The 12532-nt window shown below is 39.0% G+C and overlaps 1 long non-coding RNA gene across 1 annotated transcript in view; it reads right to left on the reverse strand.

The window, feature by feature from the left end:
- Nucleotides 1-482: 482 nt before the first annotated feature.
- Nucleotides 483-12532, reverse strand: part of LOC140653211 (uncharacterized) — a 43864-nt gene continuing 31814 nt past the window's right edge. Inside the window, exon 4 of the long non-coding RNA XR_012043053.1 lies at nt 483-6279. This is a non-coding gene — a long non-coding RNA (uncharacterized lncRNA). The remainder of the gene's footprint in view (nt 6280-12532) is intronic.

A 12532-nucleotide genomic window follows, 5' to 3' on the forward strand; every position in this document is an offset into this window, starting at 1 on the left:
AATGAAGGCCACGTAAGCCTTCCCTATCTGTGAGACACTTAGGCTCCACCAGCTGTGCTGGCTTGCTTCCTACATCTGGGCTCCAAAATGGGTAACAAGAAAACTCTGAGAGAACTATTTTAAGAACTCTGGCACCAAGCAGAGTGGGGAAAGGGAAAAAAAAAAAAAGAAAAAGAAAAAAAATCCCAAACCTCCACTGCTTTACTGAAATCAGTCTGTTGAAAGCATTTCTGTTTGGCTGCCACAGTTCGCCAAGCAGCCTAATGTGCCAGCTATTAGTACCCAGCAGAGAGCATGTTTGCAGCTATTCAGCAAAACTATCACATGTCCTTAGCCAAGGAAAGAGGGATCAGCTGCTGAACACTGGAGCTGATGAAGAGCAGAGCTATTAAAGCAAGCAATAAAAAAAAAACACAACCCAGAATGGAGACTGATTTTTATTATTATTTTTTTAACCTAATGGATGACATTTATAACTGGAAAGTATGAGTCAGAGTGTGCTGTGCCAGCATGGGGTCTTTATGATGTTTTCATCTTGCTTGTTCTTCTTCCTTGTCCGGGACCATTCTGTCTTGTTGATTTGTACGTCTTAAGTTTCTTGCAGTGCTTAGGAGATGGGCACACAGTGTGTATTTGTGTGTGCGTGTAGGTAGTGACCATAGCTCAGTGAACTGGAAGTAAAAAGCTAAACTACTCAATTCATAAAATTTTTAGGGAGTAGTGAGACTACTTTACAGTGCTGGGACCTCTTAGATAAATTATTGCTGCCAAAGTGTTATTGCTGCCAAATGTGGCAGTGACGTGAGTGTGGGAGGCAACCACCCACTTGCTAGTGAGGACAAAATGGACACAGCTCCGTCTCCGCAACTACTAATCTCATCCCAAAAGCTTTAAAAACAGAGAACTGTTTGTCCTTTTGTAGCACAGGAGCAAATAGAGTCCATTTGCCACAGAGCTTCTCTGTAATACCGTATCTCTAGTATGTAACCAAGAAACAAAATTATACTACTTGTTGCGATGACATTAGAGTCTGGTTACCTCAGAAACAACATGCACGATTCCATATTCTGGTTCCAGAAAATTATCTTTACATTGCAAGATCAGCCCTGCAGCATTTGCCAGGAAGAATACATTGAGGAACCGCTGGTATGGGAAAGTCCTGTCCTGACACAGAGCCAGCATTGTTTTATGGCAGCTTCTCCTACCCTGCAACGCCCTGTCACAGGATTCATGTTGGGACAAGCAAACTCCCGCTAGCAGAGTAATCCCCAAGACCCACGCAAGGCAACGTCACGTAGCCACGGCTGCTTGGGCTGGTGCAGTGGCTGGGTCCCCCCACGGCTTCCCGAGGACGCAGGGAGGTGTGAGGTGCCCACAGAGCCTTTGCCTCCCTTTTCCCACAGCTGATATGGGTCATGCTCAGCGCAGCTGAAAATTGAGCCCTCAGGCGGGGAGCTATAATGAATTCACTAGATTAGGCAATGAAAGCCAGTGTGAACAAAACAACCAGCTGGCTCAAGAATGTTTCGTGCTAGCGTAAAAATGCTACAGGAGGGGGAGAAATAAGCTTCAAAACTGTCCCCTTTCATTCCTCTGAAGATCATGCCCATCTTTTCTTTTATACTCATTGTTATAGCCTACATATAGCTGTGAAACTGAAAAGAAATAAAAGTATTTTCATCCTTTATGTATGTTATGGTCATTAAAAGTAGTAGACTGTGTCCTCGTGAAAGAATGTGATGCACCTTGGTAAAAGACTGTTCATGAGGAATTCTATCCGAAGCTCTGGGATGTCACTTTTTTTCTTTTTTTATTTTATGACTATTGGCATCCAACCCAGTTGTTCAGCTCTTTGTGGTTATTTTTTAATTCTGGACAATTAAAACCTTTACAAGTATTTATAATCATTATTGCTAAATAATCTGAAAAAGTAAAATAACATACATAGGCTAGCAGAATTCCAGAATCGGAAATTGAAAAGGTGTTTTACTGTTGTTACTGGAAGTGGAACAATAATTTCAGCATAGACTAGTGTGAGAGTAGACTCCGGTTTATTTCTTTGCTTTTGTCCTACGTCTAGGGTTGTGTCGAAACCCTATGTTTTAAAATCTTGTTGTTTTTCCTTTAGCTGAGAGATGTCTTTTCATATGTGAGCCAATCCACCCACACTCTTCCTGTGATTATCCTCAAGAAATGTGAAGAAAATTCCATACAATGTGCATACCCAATAACATCGCATTTACACTTTAAGCCTAGTTTCACCTGATTAATAGTTTCCCTTCCTTTCAAATTCCCCAGAAATGTATATTCCTATGAGGTGTTTTTGGAAAATGCATGGCAATTACTGTACTGGAGGAAACTCTCCTATGGATGCCACTCTTGCCACAGAAAAGACGTAAGTAAAAGCAGCCTCACATTTGGCATTTGAAGGAGTGAAAGGCAACACTTAGGAATTCCCGTGTGGCATCGCCCTTACAATCTTCTAAGGAAATCCACCGTAAAATACAGTATGTGCTGAGAACAGGCTGGGCCACCTAAATATGGGTAGCTTTTGGCTTCAGCTGTTCAGAAATCCCCAGAACAGGTGCCAAATTAAGTCACCCTACTAGCTGCTTTCCATGGCTGAAGGTCAGTAATAGTTAACAAGGAGAGGAATTTGGATAGCACATCTCGCAATTCAAGAGCACCGTGACTGCCTTAAAACACCAATGCATTCTTACCTCAGAAAACCTCAAGAGTAGAGCAGTTTAGCTTTCCTGTGACATGGAAGTGGTGTACAGCTTATAAGGAAAACGTATTAGTCTTCCATATCAATGTTAATTTATGCCACATTTCCCATCTATGTATAACTCAAACATTCTAAATTAGAACTATTAGATGCAAATATATTGTAATCTGACAGAAGGCAAAATATTCCATAAATCTGATTTGGAAAAGGGAAATATTCATTCATATATAGCTGACTAATGGTTCTACAGTTGCAATTTCAGGAACATGATTTTCTGAAAGAACTGCTGACAACCCATGTTAAACTTTGAAGATTAGTATGTTTAGCTATAATTTTGCTCCAATTTGAATCCTACTTTGTTGTCTGCTTGTTTCTTATTGCCTTCTTTGTTTCTTAGAACACTTGCATAAATAGAGAATTTTTGTTACTTGAAAGCTTTTTGATCTCCTTTTCATTTCCCACCTGCAATTATAACTCTTTCTTGGTGACATCACTCATTGGATATAGTGAAAAGAATTCTGATAAATGGCTGAATAAAGAATTATTGACATCAAGTGGAAAATAGCCAGCTGGAACTGATGAACTCTCAAAAAGCCTGTTTGCATGCAAGAATCATAAAAAAGAAAGAATACAATCAGAGAAATATACAAAATACTCTCTGCAAGCTATGCAGTACAAAGTCAATGCACAGAACTGAAAATCTCATGAAGGTAGTTGGTAATAAAAAGTTAAATATGTAACCTGGTTAGCTAGAGAATACTCACAAGCATGAATACAACAGTAGTGGTATATTATTTTACTTTATTTCAGTGAACAATGAACTAGCACATTCCTTGTTTCTCTTCCACATCTACTTAAATTCAGGCTGGGTGCACTTTTAAGAATATCCTTCTGCATAGATGAATTCCATTCTCCAGTAAAACACACCATAAGTGTATGGTAGGCCCATATTCCTATTGGTTTGCTATTTTGCCTTTTTCCTTATTCCTCAGAGTATTAGTTGCATTATATCTAAGTCCAGACTCTGAGCAAGTACAAAAGAATATAACTCTCTGAATGTGAGTGGAGCTGCCTTTGAACTGTGCCAGTCAAGAATCTAGTACTTTTCTGAAACAAGTGCTGCTCTGTACTACTGCTTTTTTTTTCTGTAAACTGGGGTTATATTGACCTTAAGCACAGACCTTAATCATATTTAGTACCTGGACATAGAAGTATGGATTGCAACCCACTTCCTTCTTTGAGGCACAAAATATTCTTTAAAGAGAATTAAAAAGCAGTCGTTGTTCCTGGGCTCTGTCCATTCTGTTGCGGTGCTTCATAATATTCACAGCATAAAACTGAAGGCAGGGAATATAGCATGTACCAGTAATCCTAGTTTTGGACTCTTTTTTTGAAGGAAATGGAACAGAAGAAGTTGTAGACAGGAGTTTCTGTCAGTTTACACTTTTGCCAGAGTGGACAGTAGAGTTACCTATCTTAGTTTTGGCACTCTTGGTTTGCTGTCTAGACAGAATGTGATAGCTAACATATATTCTGGAAAATCTTCAGGTTAACACAGAGTGCAGTTTAACTCACTGTTATAGATTATGATCATTATTGCAACTTTTTAGACAAACCTGCTATGTCTTTGTTCACTGAATAATAAGATATTAAAAGTTACTGGGCTTCAGAGCAGGCTGAAAGAATGTGGCACATAGAGATTCAGTAATAACCCCTAAAAGAATAACAACAGGCATATACAGTCTTGCAGTCAGAGTTGGTTTGTGTCCACAATCACAATGGCATTTCCCATAGCGCTTATACAAGCGCTGTGTACTAATAAGTATGGATAATGTTAAGGCTTTCCACTGTACTTTGGACTTACACAGCTTATCACTTCATAGTAGAGATGATCCAAATGCATTCTCTGGTTCAAAAGCAGTTGCCCTCTGGAACAACTTAATAGGTGCTCCTACTTCAAACCTAGTTATTGAAGTCTAGAAATCTCTTTCATACACAGGTTATACCTGCTGTAAGTCCATCAAAGCTACTGTGGGTTTACACCATCGCAAAAGTGAAAGAAAAGCAGGCACTGCATAGCCTTTCATCCCCAGGGGTCTCTGTCTCTGTTTGTTTGGAATGGCACTTTTGGGAAAACCATGAACTCTGCAGTATGAACCAACCAAAACAGATTTGGTTTAAAGCAGACTTTTTGAGAGTTCAGGTAGACAGTGCATGTAAATGAAGTGGTGGAAACCGCTGCTAGGCTATCCCCAGTCTTCTGATAGTCTTAAACACAAAGAGAGATGGAAATCAGAAAATTATTTTACAAACTCTCTGATTCCAAGAGAGACACATTTAGTATGTGACCCTTTAAAAAATGTCAGCGACACTTTATTTGCCTTTCTTGATCTTTGAATCAATACCTTCTGGCTGCAGAAGATACTGGCAAATACATTTTGCGTCCAAGCAGATTCTTTCAGAGCTGTCACAAGTGACTTTTCACATGGAGCATCATTTATGTGACATTTACAGTTCGTGGCAAAAGCAGGCTCAGACATGCCTGAGAGTGCCACTCTTTTTTCTCTGAGAGGATGAACCTCAAAATGATTCTTTTACCAAAGAAGACAAATAGTTTATTGCATGGTAGACTTCTATGTCATACGACTTATTTAAAATCATATATGTAGTCACTAAAGGGAACACTGTGACCTCTTTGACTGCAACCATCAATACAATGATGTCACTTAGCTCCGCTTTGCTTCTTATTGTCCAGATGACACGGTTCCTCAGTGTGCTGGTTTTGGCTGGGATAGAGTTAATTTTCTTCATAGTAGCTAGTAGGGGGCTATGTTTTGGATCTGTGCTGGAAACAGTGTTGATAACACAGGGATGTTTTCGTTACTGCTGAGCAGCACTTACACAGAGTAAATGTCTTTTCTGCTTCTCACCCCACCCCACCAGCGAGCAGGCTGGGGGTGCACAAGAAGTTGGGAGGGGACACAGCTGGGACAGCTGACCCCAACTGACCAAAGGGATATCCCATACCATATGACATCATGCTCAGCATATTAAGCTAGGGGAAGAAGAAGGAAGGGGGCGATGTTTGGAGTGATGGCATTTGTCTTCCCAAGTAGCCGTTATGCATGATGGAGCCCTGCTTTCCTGGAGATGGCTGAACACCTGCCTGACGATGCGAAGTAGTGAATGAATTCCTTGGTTTGCTTTGCTTGCGTGTGTGGCTTTTGCTTTACTTATTAAACTGTCTTTATCTCAACCCATGAGTTTTCTCACTTTTACCCTTCCAACTCTCTCCCCCATCCCACTGGGGAGAGTGAGTGAGTGGCTGTGTGGTGCTTAGTTGCCAGCTGGGGTTAAACCATGACACTCAGCTTTCTTCATGCTGGTTGAGATCATTACTTGGGTGAAGGGTAACTACCTGAAGCACATCTGAGAGAAGCTGGCAGACTGTCTGAGAGATACTGTCTGAGTCTGAAGGAGCAATTTCATTCCTTTTAGCCAAGCTTGTGAACTGAGAATATCTTCTAGGACCTTTAGGTGCATCTTGATACCTAGGCAGCAATAATAGATAGGGAATTTTATTCTGTTTTGCTTTCTTATTTACAAACATATGTCCAAATGCAGACTTTCCACTGTTTTGCTTATCCAGAGTAAGCAGTTGTAGAGTCCCGGTTTTAAAATCATTTGAAACCTCAGTAAGAGTAAAATGTGGTTTGCTTTTTCTCCATGTCTTTGACTGCACTGCTGCTTAATAGCTACCCTGATTTCCACTTCCATTCTGGATACACTTTATTAATCACCGGCTTTTTAGTTCACTGTATCTGAAAGACACAGCCTCTTACAAGGCAACAGGTAAGTTCACCAGAGGAATACATACTCATGGTCCTCACATTTGGAGTTCTGGATGGATGAACTTCTACCCTGGTGTGATCTTTAGTTCTTGGTCTAGTGTGCTGATTATCAGTGAATACTACTGATATAAGCTTAAATAACTTAGGATTTTATTTAGAGGAAAATTGTCTAGTTTTTGCTGGTTGGGAGGTATTTATTTGAAACTGTGTTGGTTTGGTTTTATCAATAAAGTGAGTTTTTGTATGACATCATATACATTCATCCTGGAACATTTGGGACGGGTGTATCATATAAATTGATCAAATAATTGCATAAATTGCATAACTGTTGTAGGTATTAAAAGCAAGAGTTTACTGGAAAATGCCGGGATAACGGTTGGTGCAGAAACTAAGGCATGATTGTGGTTTAACAGGCACCGTCATCTGAAGGCCTCATTTTAATCATTTGTGCTATTAGAGAAGATAATATTACTTCATTCGCCAGCACAAGGGAATGAAGCTATTTCACATGTTGATGCAAACACAGTTAGCTGTAATAATTTATTGGGTGCAGTCCTTCACTGTTATGCAACGATACACATCTGTTTTACCAGATCAGAGAGTGCTTTTGTTTTAGTTCACTGTTAAGGGTACATTATAATCTCTGTATTAGTTTTTCTGAATGGAGCACATATCCATCACAAATGTCTTAGCAATGCATTCAGAAAGCAGGCAGCACAGTTTGTCAGTTTTTACAGACTATCATTGTCTGGTGCTGCTAGGGCAGGATGAGGACTGAATAAGTGCTCTTCCATTGAGAAACTGTCCAAGATCTCACTTCCCATAACAATTTCAGTTAAAGTACTTCTTAAGAGCTTAACAGAGTGGATGGCAGTATAAATGAAGCTAAGTTTTACAGCAGAGGCCTGTTCCAAAGACGAGCCAATTCAGTAGTAGACTTCTCAGTGATTTCACAGTGATTTCTGGGATTTTACACCAGGCCTTCAATGTAAAATTTTTTCTGACTGTAATTTAAGAGAGTGAGGAGGCAAGACAGACATTTCACATGTATTTCTTTTGATTGGAAGGCCTTGTATCCAGTGACTGTATTTTTAGCATCTGCTAGTCAGGTATCGTCTTTCACCATTGTATCAACCTGTATTACTGATACTTTCATTGCTTTGGTTTCTAGGAAAAGATGGAAGTTTTCTATTAAAACAACAAATGTATGTTTGAATATAAATAATGAAGACTGTTCTGCTAACTCACTTCAGTGCCAGTTTGTAAAGATAGCCAGATATCCAAAATTTTACAGTCCGGGTTGAGTTTGGTTAAACATCTATGAGAGCAAATTTTCTTATCAGATTCCAGCACTTCCACTTGGCATCTCAACTGGAAATACCAGAAGAAAAGCCTTTCTGTTAGAGCACGGTCATTTCCAGCTCTAGTCCCTGGTGGAAATAAGAGGTGCCAAAGTACTTTTGCTCAGGAAGGGTTCAGTGTAAGTTCAGTTCCAAACATGGGCTAAGGTTTCTTTTGTGTTTCTTCCTTGAAGCCTGTGTGTGGGCTTGATTTGTAAGTACTGTATTTTTATTTTAAACCTTAATTGTAAACCAGGAGGGCCTTCGCTTCTAATCGTTATCTGAGGATGTGACTCAAGACAATAATTTTGAAAAGGACCACTCATTTTGCATATATTAATCATCAGGTTTTCTGTAAAAGAGAAAGGAAGTGGTTAAGGTATTGGATGGAACTTTTCTTAACTTAATTATTAAGTCTAACCCTTTTCCACAAAATGCATAACTATCTTCTTTTGCCTGAGGAGACATGAGCAGCAATCGTTTATATCCCCAAAGACTACCCTAATAACTGCACTTCAAGACAGTCTGGGAGTGGGAAAGAGGAGAGTCTTCTTGACCACTTTTCATGGAGCTATTTGACTTTGAATAAAATAATATGAATTAGGTAAGAGGTTTAATACACATCTCTTTATATTCAGACAAGTGCTTAAGCTAAAAGACAGCTTTATTCCCAGTGTTTACCTCAATTAATATTTAAATGTGTGCATATGAAATAGAGCAGTTTCAGTCAGAGAGGTAGAGCAGACCCTCTGGTCCAATATTTGCCACATCTAGATATTAGACCATGCTTGCAGAAAGTGGAGTTCAAGACCTCTGAAGCACATGAGGAGTGTGAGTTCAAGGCTTTCAAGATGCTCCTGAGTGCTCTAATGGGCAACAGTGAAGATGGCACCAGCACCTCTTCCAGCAATTTTTCTGTGTGTACAGTGACTGGTCCAGTAGCCATGTTCTGAGAATTCCCAAATCCTGAGTGGATGTTTAGTTGGTTGTTTAGTTCAGTGGGTGTTTAGTTCAGACAGACATGGTTTGGGTGGTCCTGCAATGCTGACAAGCAGATATTTGAGATCAAATTGGGGCTGATCTTGTTTAATTCTCCCCTTCAGTCAATGAAGACCCTGTCAGAGGGTCATTCATCTTACATACCTTAGGCTCACACCTTATGATAGGATCAGTGGTCCTTTGAAGGTTTCTATTTCTCTTCACAGTAGGAACTTAGATATACATCTTTGATTATATTAACTTTTAGGGTAGCTGGTAGCAATCCTACTGTTAAATACTCAGGAAGCCTATCTTGTAAAAGTGGATACATTTACAAATTTCAGACATCTATACTGTTTGATAACAGTTTATGGGGTCTTTGAAAATTAAAACGTTGAATGTCAGCAACAAAAGTAGGAAGCAGATACTGCAATCTTTTTGTTGATGTAGATCTGTGTGCCTGTTCGGAATCTACTCTCCCTAGGCCTGAGGTCAGCTCTTTAGGTGCTGTTTTAAGACAAATAAATAACAATCCTTATTTTTCTTTGTAAAGTGGTTTCACATAAAAATGTTGTGTAACAGTAAAAATTATTCAGGATACTGCCTTTAAAATCTTTGATAAAGTTCATAAATATATCTTTTATGTCTTCATTTCTTTCTTGCCCAAATATCCAAAACAGTGTGCTTTGCCAATTTAATATAGGCGTGCAGATGGATTGGCTGGGAAAGATAGCATGATTCTTTTAAAAACAATTTCAGTTTTGCCTCCAAATTAAAAATGTTGATTACTTTTGAAAATACTGTGAAAGTTGCAATATCTGTCATTCTTTTAATCAGTTTTTCTTTTTAAAATTTAAATTAAAGAATCAGTAAATCTCTCCGTTCTTCATTTTGATTAATTCCCATTCATTCTTAGTTCAGGACTTCATCTGAAAAATGGAGCATGGAAGTACATATATAGGTGATAGACTATAGCTCTCCCTTATGACTGATCTGTGGAAATAGTGCTCCTGTTGCCAGATTCTTAAGACTATATTGGAATATTGCATTATCGATACTGTAGTATATAACCATAGGCAGTCATATGCCAGCACAAGGCAGGGACAGAAATATCCATACGACAGCAGGCAACTTGAGTTGCAAAGCTGGTTCTTATCTTCAATCCATGCTGGTTTAATTCTGATGTTTATGTCTGAAAAAAGGGGTTATCTCATTCTACGGAGAAGTACTACAGCCCAGAGTAAAGTGAACCAAGATTTTCCTGCTGCTTGAAACAGGAGAGCTGATGATGAGCATTACCAGAAGGTCACCTAAGGTAACACAGCTGCTTTAGCTCAATGTAGCATCTTTGCCTAGAAAGCAAGAGTCCTGGCTTACCTTCTGCCTGAAATTACTTTTTTTGCTGTGTATATTTTCATGAATTCAGAAAAATACGTGGATTGTACCTGTGAGTTGTCTGTACTGTGGAACAGTGTGGAAATAGGCAATGATCCAGCAACCAAAGTCACTAACCAGTTATCATGGTATTTCTCATTTCTTCCTGTGGATTTCAGCTGCTTGAATAAGGAAGACAACAGTCTTTGAACATCAACATCATCAGGAGATGTGTTCAATATGGACTGTACACTGCTGTGCTTATAATCCTTGACCTAAACTGTGAGCTAAGAAAGGGACAGACTCTTTCGAGTCCCTAACCATCCATTTGGCTCACTCAGGGGCAAATTTATTTTAACAGCAGTTGATTACCTGTCTGGAATAAGTGAACTTCAGAGAAGGCCAAGGAAACAGAGCTGAAACACACATCTGTTCACAGCACAGTGCCAATGAAGTTTGTGAAATGATGCATTTTTCCTGTAGAAAATCCCAACTGCTCCTTTCTTTCTTCATAAAGTATATTTTTTTCTCCAGAAGTCAATTAATTGATATTCGTGTTTCATAATATGTTCCTTCTATTACTAACATTATACCCTACTGCGCAATATGCACATCAGGTGTTTCTTCTTTTTGCAGGCTTTCAAACAACTGTAGCGTGGCACTAGCTGTTTAACAAGACAGAGCACATACTACCATTTGCTAATTCTTCTTCAAAGTGGCAGTTGAATTAACATAAGCTTTACGTGGGTGTTATGTATTCATTTGCACATTTTCTGCTGCTGCTTATGACTGGTTTAGCTGCAATCTGCTACACATGGAAGGCCTACTGCACCTATACAGAACCTTATAAAAGTGGCAGATGCTTCAGGTATCTCTGCATAAACTCATGCAACACACTGCAGGTCATTAGTTTTAAATGTTTGGGGTCAGAAAGATACAAATCTCTTTCTCTTTCTCTACCCACAGTCTCACCCACCATCAGCTCTAGACAGACACATTAAATTGGCGCTATCTAAAACCTACCTCATCATCATGAGTCATGTTTCAGCTTATTGTCTTTTTTCTCTGCTATTTTTCAGGTGAGATATTTGTTTAAAATATACACAGGATACACTGGTCATAAAAGAGATATTATTTTGCATTTACCTCAGAAAACTGAACCTGGTAAAATGCAAACAATTGCAGCGCTTGCTTCTCCACACACCCCTGCTGCAGTATCCCCAGCCTGAAGGACTCTACGCACAACCCCTCTGCTGAGCGTGCTGAAACAACTTTGTTAAACTGTTTCCTTAGAAAGAATAAGATGAAACCAACAGTACCGTTCTCTCCTATTACCTAGACAAGATTCGAATTCAGATTTTTTGCGAAGTTCCTGTGATAGCTCACAACTACTGCTTGTTTCATTTTTTCTGCATAAGCACCATTTGTAGAAAAAAATCAGTACTGTGGCTCCCTGAATTCAGATTAAATCAGGCAATATATGTTATTTCTAGTTCTGGAAAATATGATCTTCTCTTGCCTTCTGCTTGGAAATTACTTTGCATGGCTTTTTTTCCCCAGAGCATATTAACACATTACATTTTTTTGTTGATGTATGCAGTGGTAATTTTCAAGAGCACATAGGAACAAAAAAAAAGCGTGTACTGTTTGTTTTGATGGCTTATCCAGTCATTGCACAGCAAGGGTAGAATTCATTCATGAATTGCTCTTCATTTTGTATCAGTTACCACTGTGACCACTCTGTGCAAGTTACTTTGCACACAGAACTGTAGAGGCATGTTTAATCTCTTACCTCACTGAGATCACTTCATAAAACAATGCATGAAGGGGATTACAAAAAAATGTGGTTTGTTTTTTTTCTGGCCTATATTTTACATGTCAAGTATATGTCAAGTATACGTCAGGTATATGTCAAGACAATTTAGGCATTTTATAATAACATTTCTGTATACACTTTCACTTTGAAACATCCTTTTCTACAGCCTGTGGTTGATATGTATGAAAACCTATGGACTGTATCACTGAAGGCATGTCAAGTATTGAATGTCATGCAAGGCAGCAGAGCTATTCCAAGGGCAGATGACTAAAAGTTAGACTGTGACCAACAGTGTATTAGGCTCTACTGTAAGGTAATGAATCTTTCTAACATCTCCAAATAATGACATAACACAAACTGCCTGAATTCTTCCACTTTTTTTGGTAGCACTGATTTACTGAGTCAGGCTGTAGTTGTGAGATATGATAGGAAGGGTGGTTGACAA

This window comes from Ciconia boyciana, chromosome 1 (genome assembly GCF_034638445.1).
Source record: "Ciconia boyciana chromosome 1, ASM3463844v1, whole genome shotgun sequence".
Classification (NCBI taxonomy): Eukaryota; Metazoa; Chordata; class Aves; order Ciconiiformes; family Ciconiidae; genus Ciconia; species Ciconia boyciana.